This window comes from Phoxinus phoxinus, assembly GCF_949152265.1.
Source record: "Phoxinus phoxinus genome assembly, chromosome: 6".
Taxonomy (NCBI): Eukaryota; Metazoa; Chordata; class Actinopteri; order Cypriniformes; family Leuciscidae; genus Phoxinus; species Phoxinus phoxinus.
Window position 1 is genome coordinate 33,973,754 of NC_136881.1, and position 19,532 is coordinate 33,993,285.

The following is a 19,532-nucleotide window of genomic DNA, read 5'->3' on the forward strand; positions in this document are numbered from 1 at the left end:
CATATATATGTGTACTCTACACTACTAAATGAATGCTACTGTACACTACTTTTACATTAGCTTATGTAAAATGTAGGTCATTAGAATTGTGTGTTTATGTTTGTGTGTATTTTCACCAAGTATTCCCGATGAAATACTCTGTGCAGCCAAAGACAAAACCATCTTGAGAGACTTATGACACACACACACACACACACACAGCAGGTCTGTCCCTAGGAAAGAGTCTCTGAGCTGAACACACAATCAGGCTGTAGACTGGGTGAACAAGCAGGGAGTGTGTGAGGACAGAGCGAGGGGGAAAATCTACCGCTGCTTTCCTGAGAAGAACACTTCACTGGAATTAGCTTCAGCTCAGATGGGAAAACCAGACTGAAAACCGTGGGGACAATACTGCTACAGGCGCTTATTCTTGTCTTTCATAACATCGGTATGTGTGGCTCCACATTGAAACTGTTGCTCCGTTCCAACACCTAGAAAGTTGCCATCATAGTCATCTCAACGTGAAACATAGAAGGCAAAAGAAAAAGCACGTGTAACCGTATAATGGATCCATGCATGAGGACTTAAAGTGACAGCAGCCTAATATACCTGCTACCAAATTATGAGATAATATGAATCCCCCATGGTATCGATGTCAAAATTGTGGCCAGTGAAAATGCTAAGTGCAAGTAACTTTGGAAAACCACTAGCTACAGTGGTTGGTGAGCAAAAAAGTTAATGTGAAGCACTGGTTCTAGCTTAGCAACATGCTAACATCAAACTCTATTGAAATCAATAGTTTGTTGATTCTCCATACGGAGCGCTATTTGTGTGGTATGTGATAAGTTGCTGTCTATGTACCAAGCAATAGCCGTCATTTCACCGTCTACTCTAGGTTAACTATAGACTCGATATAGTCCGGCTATGAGTAACCCACTTCTAGCCAAAAATAACATTGAATTTGGTTATTACCAAAATAACTTGCGAGATGTATGATATTCCATCATGTAAGCAAAGTCAACAGTGATTACAAGATGTTTGGTTTCATTTCATTTGGTTTTTCATTCCTTTTAATCTAATTGATGACTAGTCTATACTTGGGATATGGTTAGATGTCTATTACATTTTCACTGACAGCCCAAAATTTGCCTTGATTTAGCCTAGACGTCAGGGCTGTGTTTGGACGGCTAAAAGACGTCTTTTAAATGCAAAATTGCTTGCTGGGGGTGTTTCAAAATGTTCAAAAGCAGCTGCCTTTAGGCATAGACTTTGAGGCAGTTTGCTAGGTTTTGGTAGAGAGGCCGTGTATGTATTTTCCTGTTTACAGTTGTTGCAGCCGTCTTCCTTACACGCATTCAAACTAAATCAGACAACTCTAGATGATGACCCAGATCATTGCTGTTTTACCAGTTGTTTGTCTCCTCCCCATCTACTTCTCTGTCGCACACATTTCTCACTAAGGGAGAGAAGGAGAAAGGGGCAAGACAAAGAAAGGCCAAGAGAGAGATAGAAAAAAGGAGAAAGATAGAGAAAGAGAAAGAGGGGGAAAGTCGGTCAGACCCCCTCCTCAGTAGAAGAGGAATGCAGGGAGTCTGGTGAAGGAATGTGGAATGGGTCTCAAGGGGAGGGGGTATAGGCTAGATGTAAACACTGTTTGTGTGTGTGTGTCGCTTTATGAGTGTGTGTGTGTGTGCACGGTGTAATGGGTGCGAAGACTTCCAGCGCATTATGAGGTTGTGTTATATGTGTCCTGTGTGCGTGTGTTGGTGTATTTTGAGAAAAGGGGGCTCTTTAGGTAGGCCAGCTGTAGGGAACAGCTCCCCGTCTCTGATGACAGCTCTGGGCCAATGAGGTGATTTTATCATGCATGGAAAAGTACCAGCCCCACTTAAACATTGCACTGATCCGAGACCAGTTTCTCAAAGTCAATTCCACGTCTTTTCCGAGATATTCATAACCTTTGCCCTTCCGTCTTGAGCTTGTTACATTTACAGAATCTCATGCTGTAGTATTTAGCAACCTAGACTCATTGAAAAAAAAACATGCCTCTACCTCGATTTTAGGAAAACTCACAAAGCCTTTGCATTTCCCTGAGAAACTTTGTGTGTGCATTAAATTAGGTGGGATGAAAAACTATATTTCAGTGCTTTTGCAAGTGAACGAAAAGTTTCTTGGGGGAACAAGCAAGCAAAAGCAAAAGCATTGAAAGATTTTTTGTCCCATCCCACCATGGCTCTGTACTTTTCACGCAAAATATGATGATATATTATTGATTAAAAGATAATTACTTAATCAATTATTAAAGACTTGTTTTTGCGCGATTCTTTATTTTTTGCGCAGTATAATTTTAGGACCTCAAAACACTTTTACAATAATGCATGATTCATAAACGTATACATTTTGACATTTGAATCACATGACGAGCTCTATATGTATCACTTTTCTGATGTAGTAAACTTGTTCGGTAGCTCACATGGTACAGTATTGCACTTGTGTTGTGCCTGCTTGGGCCCGTACGAGTCACTATAAAAAGGCTCAAAGACTTGTAGAAACAAGATAAACTACCTTGGTTACTTCAGCAAATGAGTTTTAATCTCATGTTTTCTATATCGGTTAGGTTTAAGGTCGGCTTTAGTATAGGTGGTATGTTATTTTCGAACGCAATAGACCATTAACTCTTTAGCCTTCCTGACCGGACATTTAATTTCCAAACTGCTTCAGTAAGTACAACCAACTGAATAAAATGTTGACATTCACCTGTTTTCGATAAAACTGAACACACTTTTCTGCCACTCACTGGATATTTCACTTTGGAAGTGTCAAAAAGTGTGCAAGAAGCAGAGTAATATTTTGCTGAAATATCTCCATTTTCCCCCCCAATGAGCTTGGGTTGGTATTTAGATATGGATACAAATCATAAAACATAATGAGCAAAGTTAAATGTTAACATGATATTCCAAACCTTGTATGGTCTGTCAGGATTTTAAACAGGCAATCCGTTTAGTCACTCGGCTTTGTAGCACATACATTCTCATTTAAAGTGACTTTCGCTACACTAATTGCCAGGACAGACCCTCTGGAACAACCTGGGGCGGAACATGGGGAAGTGTCGCGCTCCAGGGAAGAACAGTGACAGAATAGGGCTGAAATCATAGCACTTTTCAGTTCCTGGGTCAACACTATACTTGAGTTTGAGCCCACAACTTCTGCGCTCACTGCTCGGATCGTTTGCCATCACAATCTGGATTTTAAATACATTACACCTTTGCTTTGTTCCAAACCTGTATGACTTTTTCTCTTCTGTGGAACACAGAAGATGTTTAGCAGAATCATGTCTGAGCTGCTCATGTCCATATAATGAAAATAGTAATATATCTACATTCTCCAAAACGGAGAAAAGCACCATAAAAGCAGTCCATACGACTTATATTTGAAATCATTTGAAGTCATACGCTATGGCTTTGTGTGAGGAACCAACCAATGTTTGGCATTATGTGGTGAAAATCATCCCCAAAGTCATTGTTTGATGAACAATGTCAAACCAGGCATGTGTTTGGTTTGAGGTCAGTAACTGTGGTTGGTTCTTGCACATTTCATGACCAATCATGATGCAAGAGGGAAAGAATTAATGGAAGAAAAAAAAAAACTTTAAGACCAAACATTTTGGTCTGTTCCTCACATAAAACTATTAAAATTCATGCATACTACTTTTTATGGTCTTTTACTCTTATAATATCAGCTCAAGCATTCTACAAAATACCTCTTTTTTGGCCGGTTTCACAGACAAGGTTTAAGCCTAGTCCCAGACTAAAACGCATATTTGAGCTGTCTGAACTGAAAGTGACTTGCACTAACATATCTTAAAATATGTCAGTGCCATTGTTTTGTCTCAAGATGCACACCAGTCATTTTTTCTCTAAGGCACGTTTATAAAAGCTACTTAAATGTCCTAATTGAACTAAGGCCTAATCCTGACTTATTCTAAGCCCTGTCTGTGAAACCAGGCCTTTGTGTTCCACAAAAGGAAGAAAGCCATACGAGAGTAAATAACAGCTGACACAATTTTCCTTTTCTGGGTGAACTTCTCCTTTTATTTTACTAATGCAATAATCATATGCAAGCTTCCAGGGTCTCACCTTGATGGAAAACGGTCTAGAATAAAGTGAAATAAAGCCAATTAATCAATTAACTTGATAAAGCACTATAGAGCCTTTAAATTGTAAAGTATTAATGTAATGCTGGAGGTCTACGCTGTTCATCTGCTGATCTAGGAATAGAGCCGCAGGCAAGGTTGAGTCAAGGTGCTGGGCTTAATTCAGACAGGGAGAGAAAAACTATATGTGAAGGTTAGGGTGAAAGACTGAACTGTATACTTCCACTACTATACTAGAACTAATGATTTTAATAAATAATGATACTCATTTGTGGTTTGGGTGTTATTTGGTGCTAAGAGGTCATTTGTGGCAACACTAAGTAGTTGAAAAGAGGGCAAAGAAGTGTGTGTGTGTGTGTGTGTGTGTGTGTGTGTGTAAAAGAGAGATTGCCTTGCCTTTCTTGTAAGTGTGTGTGTGTGTGTGTGTGTGTGTGTGTGTGTGTGTGTGTGTGTGTGTGTGTGATATTTTTAGCTTGTTCCCTCCATGAGAGGGTGTGCTGCTGGAACACTATGCTTGTGTGTTTCGGAAACAAGCTCTAGTGCTAACAGCAAAAACTTCCAAAGCGCACACATGTACACATAGAGACACAAAGTGTTCCCCTAAAAAGAACTCTGTCCTAAATTAAGCACCAAAACTGCATACCTAGAAATGCCATGCTGAGGTTTTCAGAGTTTTATTTGGTCTTTCTTTCTTTCTTATTAGAGTATTTGTTCAAATAGCTGACTTGTGCACTTTAGGTCAACGTCTGTTGCTTTTAAATGTGCTGTATATTAATACATTAATGCATTAATACAGTAAGAACTAAATTTACTCTGTTATCCAGATTAAAAATGAAAGGTTATATGAAATCCAAACTATCTTCTTAGCAAATGTGCCTTGTCTTATTGTGCAGAATTCAACAGTACAAGCTATTCTGCAGTATTATTACCTTTTAATATTTTTAAATTATTCCCCAACAAATAAATTAGCAAATTGCCATGTTTTTTTCTTTTTCAAGTCAACGTGGCTCTATTCTGGTGCTGAATGGCCTTTTCAATCAATCAATTCCAGATCCAAGCCTGTCCTGCATTATTTCCCACTGAACATTCAAATACTGCACATTACAGAAGTTAAATGTCTCACGGATCCCGTTTCAATTGGTGTTTAAGTTACCCAGGTTTCAACTTGTCTATAAACAGCAGCGCTGCTCAGGTCAGATTGAGAGGACAACCTCTATCAGTGCTGATGGAACAGCATGTTGTATCCACACAAAGCTTGTAGATATTAACCTTCAACCTCATTTTTCCTTCCTTGTTTAGGATAGTTAATTACAAGGGCCTGGCCAAGCTCCCCCTATTGTGAGTGTGAAGAGCGTAGTAGACAGTCGACTCATTTGTAAGCACTAAACGAACACTAATTCACGGGCATGTCAGTGTGGCCCTTAAACGGGCAAAGACGGAGGTAATAACACTTCTGTTTACATTCGTAGAGGTCTGCACTGGTGACCCGAACTGGTGCTGTGAGCTTTCCATTCGCTTGCCCGTCTCTCTGGCTACAGAGGCCCCGCCCACTCAGGGAGTTCCAGCCACACAGATGGCTCCCTGATGGTCTGTTTACATCTTATTTGCATACAGAAATCTTCGCGTCTTGTCGCTGTCAAAACAGACGAATGCGTCCGAGCCTCAAGTGTCAGGGATATCCGCAGGGGTGCTACTCCCCATCTCAAACACACAAGATGTACCATTACAAAAACTTGTTTTTCTCTTTTTATTGCTTTTAACAGATCTGGACACAGAAAACAGATATATTAGAAAATGGGGGGGATGAATTGATGTTATTCATGTTATGCCACATGTGTTGTTTAGCAGTATTTGTGTTTGGGTATAAGTGAACCAGGATGTGTGTTAACAAGGTCAGTATGGTGGTGTATAGTGAAAAGGTTTCATCGGAAGGTATTGATTTTTTAATTACGTATCTTGCCTCAAAATAGCAGCAGAATGGCGCTCACTCTATAACAGCTGGCCGCAGACCCGGGAGAGAATAAACCTCATTGATATTCAAACCGCTCTTTATCAAGAGGACAGAGACCTGCAAGAGAGAGAGAGAGAGAGAGAGAGATGGGTGGAAGAGAAGGGGAAAGAGAAAGTCATATTCACTATCTGCATTTGTGGAACTTGTTTTTAATTATTTTAATGTTTGGACCAAAACATAAAATTTAGTCTTACATGACCATTTTCCAATTAAATACACTGAATTTTGTACCTTTAGGACTTTAGGTGCGGTCACATCTACTGTATTTCGGATGAATTTTCAGGGGAGTATAAACAATCTGCAATTTTTCTTGAGGGCGAAAGATTTCCCCACACACAAATTTTCAAAACGGGTTTAAGGATTCGTCGATTTGAACAGCTTAAAAAGCTGCATGTATCGAAAGTTACTTCAGTGTGTGTACTTCATACATAGCTACACTATTTACTATAGAAATGGGCCTTTTTTGCTCACAAAATGTTTGCTAATTTCGCTAATTGTTAATTTGACTGCATATTTTGACATCTGTTATTACTTTCAACATCTTTGCACATGAACTGGGTGAAAAACCCAAAATACATTGTGACAAACTCACAAAAACAGTTTGTGACTTACAAACTGTTAAAGGGGACATATCATGAAAAACTGACTTTTTCCATTAAGTGCTATAATCGGGTCCCCGGTGCATCTACCAACCCAGAAAACGTGAAAAGTGACAACCCAGTAACTTTGTTTTGCTAAAGGCTTTCTCTGCAAGCATATAAAAAAAATAAGATGATCAGATTTCGCTTCCCTTCTAACGTAGAAAGGGGATCTTATTATAATATTACTGCCCCTGTAATATTACGTTTCCACCTGCGGCGCCGCGCCATTTGGTTTTCGCAAGCGACAACAGTGTAACCAGTTCTAAATTAATGGCAAATGTTGGAGCAAAGCATGCAAACTGTTTTATCGTTGGCTGCACACACGAGCACAGAACACTATTTGACCAAAAAACGTCACTGCTGTCTTATAAAGACCTCAGGGAACTGTGTCAACTTGTGTAAAAGTTAAACATGACTGTACATGCAAGTCAATGAGATGAATGTACTGTAACTCCACAACAAAAACATAAATGTATCCACTAACCGTTCAGAAACGTCCATGTGCAGTCTAAAAGTTGTAACCTCTTGCCGAGTCTCTCTGTAAGGCTGCACTGCGCTACTGGTTATTTCTGAGATTTTGGATTATTTGTGAGATTTGCGTGTTTTGTTATTGTATCCGAATGAAGCTTGTGTAAAGGATCGGCCATCTTCTGCATGGGGCGGGGAGCAGCAGCTCATTTGACTTAAAAGGGACACACACAAAAAAAAGGCACGTTTTTGCTCACACCCAAAAGGGAATATTTGACAAGCTATAATAAATAATCTGGGGGGTATTTTGAGATTAAATTTCACAGACACATTCTGCGGACACCATCGATTTATTACATCTTGTGAAAAGGGGCATAATATGTCACCTTTAAGATTGAACAGAACAGTTAGTTAGTTCTGGTTCTGATTGGTCAGTCCAACATGCAGACTTTTCAATGTTTGAGCATTCCAGGCGGTCTGCTCATTAATGGAGGGTTTTGTTTGTTGTTTAGACAATTGAATATTTTTGAGTGAGTCACTGATTTATTCATTCAACCGATCTGTTCAAAACACTGATTCATTAGTATATTAATGAGTCATTGAATGTCATTAACCAATTCGTTTAACAATGATGATTCATTCACGAACGAAACATAGTAGTAACTGACAATATTTTGTCTAATGGATAAGTTAATCATTATTAACATATTGAACTGTTTTTTAAACCAATATCACACTGTGCAAAGAAGATTTTTGCGGAGGATACTTTTTCCTTACTTCCTATGTCAAAAGATCAATTCATAATGAATAATGATTTATTCATAATATGACCCCTTTTAAATGAAGTGATAAATATGCAGTCTATGAGTTTTGAGTTTGTGTGTATGTAGTATATGCCTTTTTGGACTGGAATAAGCTGGTGTGGATGTTTTTTAGAAATTCTGGATGTGCTGTGGGTTGGATAGTGTGTTTGTATGTGTTCTGGCGATCCTCCAAGCGGGTCGAGGGGCCCAGCAGAGAGCAGACTGTTTCAGGGTGGCTGGGAGGAATATCTTTCTTTAGTCTTGCTGTATGCCTTCATAAACCTTACAGCTTTCTTTTCTAACAGCGTTTCCCTGAGTGCACACTGTTCTTTCCTTCCTCTACTGGCATCAGGCACAATCTATTCCTCCCTGTTTGATTGGCAAGTGTTGGCTCGTAACTTTAAATGTTCCTCCTTGCTCATTGGGAGGTAATGACTTCTGATTGTGGTGGATTGAAGCCAGCGTTTAAGCTAAATAATCTAGGCAAATGAATGTGCTCTTCAATTATTTATCAGACTCAACACGCTCTCTCTGCACAGTATATATATATAGATATCCTGCTGGCTGGCTGGCCTGATGACCTAGTGACTGACTGGCAGCCGTGCTGACTGGCCTATTTGCCAGGATTTGCTGAGTCACGCTGCCCATGGGGTGGAGGGGCTCTCTAGAGCCGGTCCCAGATCTGCAGGGAGGCACTTATACAGATTCTAATGTGTATTGATGTACATTTGTGTTTCACAAAGTCAACATTTTTCTGAGTATACTTTAAAGACCATAAATGGTTCAAAGAGTGGAGTTTTCTTTCCTCTGTTGACATATTTCCTATTAAATCTATCTATCTATCTATCTATCTATCTATCTATCTATCTATCTATCTATCTATCTATCTATCTATCTATCTATCTATCTATCTATCTATCTATCTATCTATCTATCTATCTATCTATCTATCTATCTATCATTTTTGAACGAATGTAGTATGAAATCATTTACCTTCAAATTCACACAAGTGTCCTTAGCAGAACCGGTATAGTTCATTAAATTAACAATAAACCTGTTCTACAAAGTCTGACAACCAGACTGTGTCCAAGACTTTGTCTTAATTTATTATTTAATTTATTCTTTATATATTTATTGTTTCATATTTTAAACTAATCAAACTTTGCATCAAATGTAATTGAATGAGGATTTTGCAAAAATAGATAGATTGGTAGACAGATAGGTATGTCAAATTATAAAATTAAAGGAATTATACAATTACTTACTGTACACTGATGAGCTAAAACATTATGAGCAGTCACAGGTGAAGCAAATATCGTTGATCATCTCCTTAAGCCAAATATTAGGCACTGGGTAGATCAGTTTTCGTAATCAACGTGTTTGGATGGAGGAGAAATGGAAAGGAATAAAGATCTGATGTACTTTGATAAGGGCCAAATTGCTATGGCAAGGCGACTGGGTCAGAGTATCTCTGAAATGGCAAGGCCTGTGGGTTGTTTCAGGTCAGCAGTGGTGAGTATTTATCAACAGTGGTGAGGATGGACAAACCACAATCCGGCGACAGGGTGTTGAGCTCCTCAGACTCATTGGTGCACGAGGGCAACAAACGCTATCCAGCCCGTTTACCTGGGGAAGTGATGGCACCAGGATACAAGCCGGTGGAGGGAGTGTGATTCTCTGGGCAATGTTCTGTTGGGAAACTCTGGGTCCGGTCATTTATGTGGATGTGAATTTGACACGGGCCACCTACCTAAACATTGTTGCAGACCAGGTACACCCCTTCATGACAATGGTGTTCCCTGGTGGATGTGGCCCGTTTCAGCAGGATAACACACCTGTCCACACATCATATATTGTTCAGGAATGCTTTGAGGAACATCATGAAAAGTTCAAGGTGTAGCTCTCGAATCCAAATTCCCCAGAACTCTACAATTGAGCATCTGTGGGATGTGCTGGACCAACAAGTTCATCGGCTTCCCTTCGCAACCTACAGGACTTAAAGCTACACTGTGTAATTTTTTAAGTTGATTCTTAGCAAAAAAACACTTTGTTCTTTCAAAATTATGTGCTCATTAATGTATAATTACTTCTACCAACTAATCAAGTATTCTTGTAAGCGTAGAATCTGCCATCATTTTTATTATAAAATTTGTATAATACATACGAGCGAGTCGCTCGAATGGCGGAAGCCATGTTGCGCCTCCATCTTGAAAATACATTAGCCAAAGAGGGACATACCTGGAAATTCAAGCTTCGCCTTTCGCGCTTTTACAATCAGTGGCACCGTGACGTATGTGAGGGGGAGATTACTCGCGACTGCCGGCAATACGGCCACCGTAGGAGTTAAAACGCCCTCGGAATTGGAGGGGCTAGAAAGTAATATTCAGTTGGTAGTCATATACGATTTCACCGCTAGATGGGAGTAATTAGTGTAGCTTTAAAGGATCTGCTGCAAACGTCCTGGTGCCAGATCCCACAGGACACCTTTAGAGGTCTTGTAGAGTCCATGTCTCAGTGGGTCGACGCTGTTTTGACATTACGCAGTGGACCAACACACTGTAGTGTGTGGTTACCATTTAACAAATCCAAGTGATTAGGAACAGTATTAGATCAATGGGAACATCAAGAGACACCAAAAAACACTAAAGCTCTTTAAACTGATCTCATGTTGCTGACTGAAAGAACATATGTGGAAATAAATGTGTTGTTGAGTGAAGAAAACCTGAGTCTGTTTAGCAAACGCCACAATGGCCTCCTCAGCCACCCTGACAACCACAAACCGCTACAGCTACATAACAGCAAACACACACACAATGAGAGACACTGGTTAACGTGAGAGGGAAGCGAAAAGATGGAGTTTGCGTTAATGTTTATTGTGCTTAGATGTTTATTTGTGTCCATAGAAACTCTTGTGTGTCATGTGTTGAGGTATTTGTATCTCTAAAGGTATATGGCAGAAGGCAGGGACACCTGCATCTGAATTGTAGCATAGGGGTTGGCGTGCAAACTACAGCCACATAATGACTGGATACCTGCCTGAACAGATGACATGTGTAAACCCCCCATCAACACAGCCTTGGTGGTCCAGTCCTCACCTTCTAGTGGGGGACAAGCACATCCATTTCTGTTGAAGATAACATCTCATGGCTCAGGCAAAGCCCAAGAGAGACTTGTGTGGGTGTTGGAATGCTATGGCTGTTTGGATATTCACTAGAACTACAGAATTACAACTATGCTATATCTAAAAAACAAGACATCTTGTCTATGAATGTGTTTGATATAGGTATATTGGTATAGGGCCAATGATTAACATGTATAATATACCATTAACTAATGTATGGAACTTTTAGGGAGAATTCTGCCTCATTAGAAAAAAACTGCATTAATTAAGAAAATGTATAGGATAAGTACACATCTTCCACAGAGAAAGTTCAAGTGGAAACTGTGAAGAAATAACAAAATCATGGTGTCATCTGAACAATATTGTGGCTGTAAGAATGGAAGCTATTTCTTTACTCTAAGGCCCTGTTAATACATTAAAATGCGTCATGGTCGATCGCATCACAAGTAGACGAGGGAGACACATTCCCGTTTACACCTGGGGTTTTAACCTGTTTCTTTAGTCCACTTTTAACCACTTCTGTCCTGATTTCTCCAAGTGGAGGATCTATGGGCACGTAAATTAATGTGTTTTTCAGATCTTTCGATCTAATGGACAAAATAAGCTCACGCAATTTACAAATGAACGCGCTAGGAGACGTCAGAAAACATATGGAGAGCATCAGTTTAGTTTCTGCTCTGACAGCCACAAGAAGACGCTGAACGCTGTGAGTGTGTGTTAGAAGTCAGGAATGGTGAGAGAACATTGTGCTTGGTATGTTTTCTGTCTTCAAACCAAATTTGGGTCTTTGGTCGACAAAGTTTAAATCCATCTAGCGTGCTTCGCATAGTGTTTACGTATTAGGTCCGTAGGAGGATAGTAGACGGCCTTTGTGGCTGTTCGAACACATTCGACCACATGAGCGTCTACACTACTGTCAGCATTTTGTTCAATCGTATTCCGTTTTAGGACTTTTAGTTTATTGTCATTTCTGTCTCGTGCTCCTTGTTCTTATTTCCCGCCACTCATCTGTCACCATGGACACTAACAATCATCACAGCTGTTTATCGTTAGTTAATCATCTCTGTGTATTTAAGTTCCTGCCTGTGTTCTGTTCATTGTCCGGTAATGTCAATGTTAAGTGCGTGTTGCTTTAAGTTTGTCTGTCAGTTGGTTTATTGTTCACTTTGTGGTGGAATACCTTCGTCTTCTTCGCCTGTTTGCCAGCAACCCCCCCTGTGACAACTAAAGCAATCCGGTCGAATGTGTTTTTGACAAGCTCAAAACGCTTTAGACCCCGTTTACACCTATATTTAGTGTCGTCCACTTGTGATCCGATCGACCAAAACGCATCTTAATACCACGTGTAAACAGGGCCTAAAACACACATGTACATTACCTGGACCAGCCATAAAAAAAATTTTTTAAGCGTAATTTATTATATTATGGTTGCAGATATGAAAAAAATATGTATTGAAATATAATCTTGGTAAACATAGCCTACATTACTGTTCAAAAGTGGGGTCATTCTTTTTTTAAGGGTATTTATTTCGCTTTTTTTCTTTGATCAATTATGCATTAAATTGATCAAAAGGGGAAAGTATCACAGTTTCCACAAACATAAAATCAGCGCCAAATCAGCTTTGCCATCATATGAATAAACGATATTTAAAAAAATATATTTTAATTTGTAATAATATTTAAAAATCATATCTTTTACAGTAATTCTGATTAAATAAATGCAGCTTGGTGAGACTTCTTTCATTACATTACATCTTACCAACCACAAATTTTAGGATGTTAGTGTATTTGAAGATTTTGGTCTTTCCCAAATCAAGTAGAATGTATATACTTGAATGACTATTTTCTACATAGAAATGAACTGTCCGGAGACGTTGCCAAGATGGCAGCCGAGTGAACCGACTTGTCAGACTCGAACCTGCAGCAATTGAGCACTGACTCAACCTGTTGCTAACCACTGCACCATGGCTCCAACCTCTTACGATATTTACGTCCTATACGGAGCACGCGAGGCGTTTATGAATGAATGAGGCATTTATATAGCGCTTTCATATGTACTACTGTACACCCAAAGCGCTTTACAATCATGTCGGGTCTCTCCTCAACCACCACCAGTGCACCAGTGCACCCGTGCGTTTATGTAGCATGCTGGTGTTGCTCTTGACTCTCTTTGAGTAAAACTGAAGCGGTTTACCAGGGATAGAGAGAAATGTTTTCTATTACAGTGACAGAGTGTCCAACACAGAGACAAATGAGATAGAGGTTGAAGGGAGAAGGAGGGTAGAGTGGCAAGAAGGAAACATTAGAGGAACAGAGAGAGAGAGAGAGAGAGAGAGAGAGGCAAGGATTGATGGTGCAACTAAGCTATGCATGCTGCCAAAATCGTAGAAATAAATTAAAAAGGAGGAGTGCGGGCCCAGCAAAGGAAGTTTGTTTTGCTGTGACGTTTGTGCAGAGTCGAAAGATCTTCTGTCCTGTCGAGGCGGATATGGCTGCGGCCAAAAAATCTTTCCTTCAAACTTCAGCCAAAAGTTGAAGAGAGATCATAACTCTCTCACACTGGCAGCACTGAAAAATAAAAATAAAATTAAAGCATTGCACACATGATCACCCAAGCATTTCACTTCTTCTCTAATTAATATACAGTAAAAAAAATAAAAACATGCCTAAGTTAAGTAAATGTATCATTTAATTTTGTTAACAACAATTAGACAGAAATTCATTTTGATCACTCTCGTTTTAATTCAGAGCTTTGATATGCTATTATCGAATAAATTATGGTGCTTGATTAAATTGTTTGGTATTAAGTGGCATGTTGATGACATGTTAATTGTTCTTTTCAAAACACATTTGTGCGTTTTAATGCGACTGAAGCAGTTGTAGTTGATATTTGACCCTGAGGGAAAACCAAATAGTGTAGAAAAAATTTATATAATTATTATATTATATATTAATATATACATTTCTCTCACATCACTCTCTCAAATAATTTTTTAACCCTATAAAGCCTACTGTTCATATCTGATACACAAATTTCTAAGGCCTGTTTTACACAATCTTATATGCCTTCTGTTCTCTGATTGATAGTTTATATTTTTAAAGAAAGTAAAGGCCTTTTAGTATAAATTTAAAAACGTCCACCAACAGGTTGTGGTTCACATGTCTTTTTACTGTGACATTTTTTTAACCTAATTTTTATAAAGTAAATGTACAAATAACTTTTGTATTGATAGTAATATCTCAAGATGAACACTTAGCAACTTTGGTTTAGTTGACCATCTATGCATTTTATTTATTTATTTATAGAAAAAACATGTTAAAATATGTTTAGATTTTAACTAAAGGTTCAATAAACTGTTCCATTTAAAAATATTTGCAATTATTATTTCATATACCAGGCCTTACAGAGTTAATATTTGACAGCTGGATCAAGACAGCGATCCGTATCTAGCTGGTGATGTTTGTGCTCTTTCATTCAACCAGATGTCACCTGGTGACACTTGATGGTTAAACACACCTGTGACATATGGCTTCAAGGGCTTATGTTTCCAACACATCTTCATCCCCATCGTCTTCATTACTAAAGCATCTAACAAAACTGGTGTCAAATCAACAGTAAGGTCCAAAACAGGTACATGAACATGAATGCTTCTAGCTAGACATGGTTGATTTGACATGTCACTGCCACAAGGGGCACTATAAATTTCTGAGCAATTTAATTAAACCGTTAAAGAGATAGTTCACCCAAAATGAAAATTCTGTCATAATTTACTCAGCCTTATGTTATCTCAAACCTGTATGAGTTTTGTTCTTCAGTTGAACTCAAAAGAAGATGTTTTGAAGAACCAGTTGATGGACCCCATATGGAGAGAAAAAAATACGATGGAAGTCAATGCCTATCAACTGTCTGGTTACCAACATTCTTCAAAACATCTTTCTTTAGTGTTCAACAGATATAGCATATAGTAAATCAATGATACCAAACCAGGAAAGCTCAGTCGAGCACATTAAAGTATGTAAACAGTGTCATCTGTCCCTGTTCTCTCCTTCATAGAGCAGCAAGGTAAAAGCTTCATACTCCACTAATACACTTTCATGTTTTTTTCTCTCTCTCTCCTGGAAGAGAGTTAATACATTTCCTTTCGATCAGCAGGGAAGCACTGTTTGTACGTATCACTGCTGGAGGAAAAGGCAACAGATCATCGGTTTTCCTCTCCTTTGTTACCTGGGGGGACCCAGTTCGGGACTCAGCAGTGGGTAAAAAGCGAGAAAGCAATTGCTAACATCACGGGGAATTGAGCACACCCCAGGATGGAAGGAGAATCTGGTGCTGTTGTTTTTAGCCAGCCCCCCCCCAAACGGGGTGGTGTAATCGCTTGGGTTTGTTGGTGGGAGTGACGGTTCAGGATTAGATTGCCAGCAAACGCATTTAATCCCATGAGTCTCACCTCTTCCTCAGCATTTAATATTCTGTAGTGTGAACAACAGATTCTGTCAACTCTGAGCTCTCACTCACTCACACTAGTTGTTTTGTTGTCGTCAAAATTAAGAGAAAATGCATTTTTGTCCCTTCTCGCTCTCTATTTCAGGCTTGAATAAATAGCAATTTCTTGTTGTTTAAATAAGTTAATATATTTCTGCTATTGCGCTCAGCTTATGAAATCCTTTTGTATTCTGACTGCCGCTCTCTTGTTTTGCCACTATAAGAGTTTGTTGTCGGAGTGTCTCGGTGGAACGGGGTGATATAAGGATTATGGCTCTCCAAATGACATTTAAACAGAGGATCAACAAAAGATTTTGGGAAAGATTGTTGGACCTGTGGTATATTCTAGTGCGAATGTGTTTCACATGAACTATGTGCCCTTAAAATGGACAATATATATATATATTTTTCTGTTGAATAATGCCGATTTCATAATACTTCCATTTGTGTCTATGTTTTGGTAAATCCTGTCAAGAACATGTCATACCCCAAAATAAAAATTATAAAAAGGAAACCAATACAATAATTATAAAATAATTGAGTTGTAAAGTATTTGGTAGTGTACTTATTCAAGTGGTTGAATGGATTTAATTTATGCTGTACTTTCAACACATGGATGCACATCAGGAATTGTTTGCCTATATATTGTTATGAATATTCTCATCATACGCATTTGAAATAGCAGGGTAGCGGGCATATTGAGATGTGAGGATAGTGTCCAGACAGGATAAGTTTTGTTATTATATTACAGTAAACACATGGAAGTTGTGTGATCTCATCTGAAGTGCTGGTGGTTTTTGATGCTCAATGATCGCTCAAGAGCATGGTTTCTCTCTCTAATGTGTGTTGGGTGAGAAATGTAAATCCTGAAGTGAATCTAAAACTGAGTGATTATAGAACACTTTACTCCACTCATATACACAGTTCAAGACCAGTCCATATGCCTGAGTTATTTGCTAAATTAATGTTTTCTCTCTCTCTCTCTCTCTCTCTCTCTCTCTCTCTCTCTCTCTCTCTCTCAATTCTGCATTGTCGTTTATATATATATATATATATATATATAAACAACAATGCTGTTTTTTTTTAAATTAGATTCGTCCCATATCTAGCATCATACGTCAATTAAATGGCTGGAAATGTGACTATAATGTCATGTTTTTTGACACCACCTCTCATGTCTCACTCTCAACAAAACAGCAGTACGCCACGATTCACCGTGTCCTAGTGAGCTCTTCCTTGCTTTGTTTGACCATTACCTACCTATATCTGAACGACAAATCATAGCGGTTGAGTCGGAGCACAGTCGCACGAATTGATGTCCGGCGTCAGTCACTATATTCAATAGCAAGCAAGTCAACCTGACCTAGAATTGCTACTTATTACAATATGGACTAAACCATCCGGCCGGATCATAGCGGGGGGAGACGAGCGCACATCAGCGGCACTCGCTGATTTCTGATGGGGGAAGCCATGTTAGTGCCGTGAGCTATTTTAATCACTTGTGTTTCACAAGGAAAGGCTGTGACTAGCACGTTTTGGGGAGAGTGAATCGCTCGTGAAGCCCCGTCGCGCGGAATCGGACACCCCTCTGTGTTTTTCCAACCGCACACTTTTCACCATTAAAATATAGCGGCTTTTCCCAACCACTGTAAAAGGAGAGCAGTCCAAAGGATAAAGGAAATAGAGTATCCTTTTTTTGCATCTAACACACTTAATGTCGATTAACAAGGAAAGCATAGCCCTACAAGTTGTCCGATATATTGTCTATAAGGACTGACGTTGATTCTCATAATATCTTTGTGTTTAGTGCAGCCAGCTGCGGTTATTATTTAAACCACTGCTATTTTTTTAACAGATATCGCTCGCTCTACAAACACACTGCAGACTTGATTAAAAACCGTTTATTCTAGTGGATCTCTAGCATACAAGAGCCAGCAGGATTTTAAGCTCTCTCTCTCTCGCTCTCTTTGGCCAGGAGCTTGATAAAACAGCTCCCCTCCCCCAAGCTTTGGCGAAACAGGAACAACTTCTTTGAGAGAGAAAAAGGGCTGCACAAGTTTGGGACGTCTTGGATCAGCCGTTTGGCCATTTGTAGTCTGGAGCTGAGATTTTTTTTTTTCCCTTCACCGATTCTTTGGGTTTTACCTTGGATGGTCGGAGCCCTTTGTTTGCGAGAAGGCTCGGGCATCCGTGCTCTTGAATTTTTCTTTGGAAAATGGGATACCTCTAGGATTATAATGAAGGGAACGCGCTCGCTTGTGGAATAACTTCACTTTTTTTTCAGTGGGAATGGAATTCGCGGAGCCCTGATTTTTTTAAATATCACTTGCAAATGCTATGGGAAAAGTGCTTTGTGTGGAATATTTGCTGTTACCGTGCTCAACATGGGTAAGATTTGTTTTGCTTTCGTTCCTACTTTTCTTCCATGCTCGATTGGCCTCGCTCCCATTGAAATATACTTGGGGAAACCCCAAAGAATGCCTTATTTAAGATCATAGGATTTAAAACAGCACATTTAAATTTACCTGGATTGTGTTGTATTTATTTACCTTTATCAATATGCATTCATAGTAAGACACGTAACGTTATAACTTTCTTGCAAATACCATTATGGCTGGAGATGCTAAAGGAAGCTTGTTTTTCCCACCCCGCGGTTTGTCCCACTCTAATACCTACGTTTAATCGCAACAAATCTCAACAATTAATTTTAAAGCATGTATTTCAGTATGCACCATTTTTATTCGTTAACAACACTTGTGTTGCTCTTGTAAAACTCCTTTGCTTCTCCAACTTTCCTCGTTTTTTTGTCCTCTTCAGAGAATCCACCAGGTTACAAGGAAGTTCGTGAGGCCGCCGCTGCGTGTTTTTACAGCTCTCCATTGTTACATCAAACCCCATTTACTTTTCTTACAATGTTGCTAAAACCCTCGTTTTGAAACCGTATATCCAACTGAACGTGATACACCACTCGAGTGCAGATATAAACGGTGTTTTGTTGTCTATTAGCTTCCTCTGTGTGCAGGTATCTGTGTTGGGTTACTCGAGAGAGAGGCTAGTTAACTCTGCCCAGGCCTGCACTCAACAGGGTGTATCACAAATGGGCAAACACATAAACAACCAAGGTGTTTTGGGACTACATATTATTCAGAAGATTGTCAAAAGTGTATATGACCTCAGGAAGTTTTGGTTTTGTGCTTGATAAGGTTGTCACAGTTGAGGAACTCTCATACTCTGCATATTTGTGATATTATTCAAAAGGAAAGCCCATGTTTGCTGGGTGTGGTTTGCCAAGCATGAATAAACAACCTTAAATTCTTTATTTATTGGTGTTTCAACCTCTGGTTTGAACTAAAGTGACTTTTAGTGCATTCTGTATTCATTAAAGTCTCTTCCTAGTGTTGTGAACTTGCTGAGACTTGGCATAAGACCACAATTTAGATCTTGATAAGGAATTAAGTGTATTTTTAGTTTTTGTAGTCAAGAGTAAAAGCACACAATTTTTTTATTTTTTTTAAAACTTGAAATACTCTACCACACTCAAAATAACTAAAGTGTGCGAATGCAATGCTTGTTTTCCTCTGATCTGAACCTTGACTTTGCCAGTTGTGTAGACTAACCCATAGTAAACCTCAGGGAAATCTTCCCCTGTTTCTTGAACGTGTGTGTGTGTGTGTTTTTAGAGAATGGAATCCTTGTTGTACCTATCCACAAAGTGAGTCATGTAATTGCTGCCGTAGGTTTGGTTTTGTCAAGAATTAGCATGTGGTGAAGTTCGTTAGAACGATTGGAAAGGGGGGAAGTTCTTGTGTGTCTTGGGTTTATTCTGGCAACCGTTCTATTCGTTTTGGCTTCGCCTCATCACAGCATTCAGCA

General features: G+C 39.2%; 1 protein-coding gene across 4 annotated transcripts in view; it reads left to right on the plus strand.

Annotated features, from left to right (window-relative positions):
* Nucleotides 1–19,532, plus strand: part of bcl9 (BCL9 transcription coactivator) — a 111,805-nt gene that overhangs the window by 46,325 nt on the left and 45,948 nt on the right. The window contains exon 1 of one of the 4 annotated variants that reach the window (XM_079616656.1): nt 17,071–18,047. The exons of the other annotated variants lie outside the window; for them this stretch is intronic. The gene's annotated coding sequence lies outside the window, so the exon portion shown is untranslated. Of the gene's footprint in view, nt 1–17,070; nt 18,048–19,532 lie in introns of those variants that run through there. 4 annotated transcript variants of the gene reach the window in all.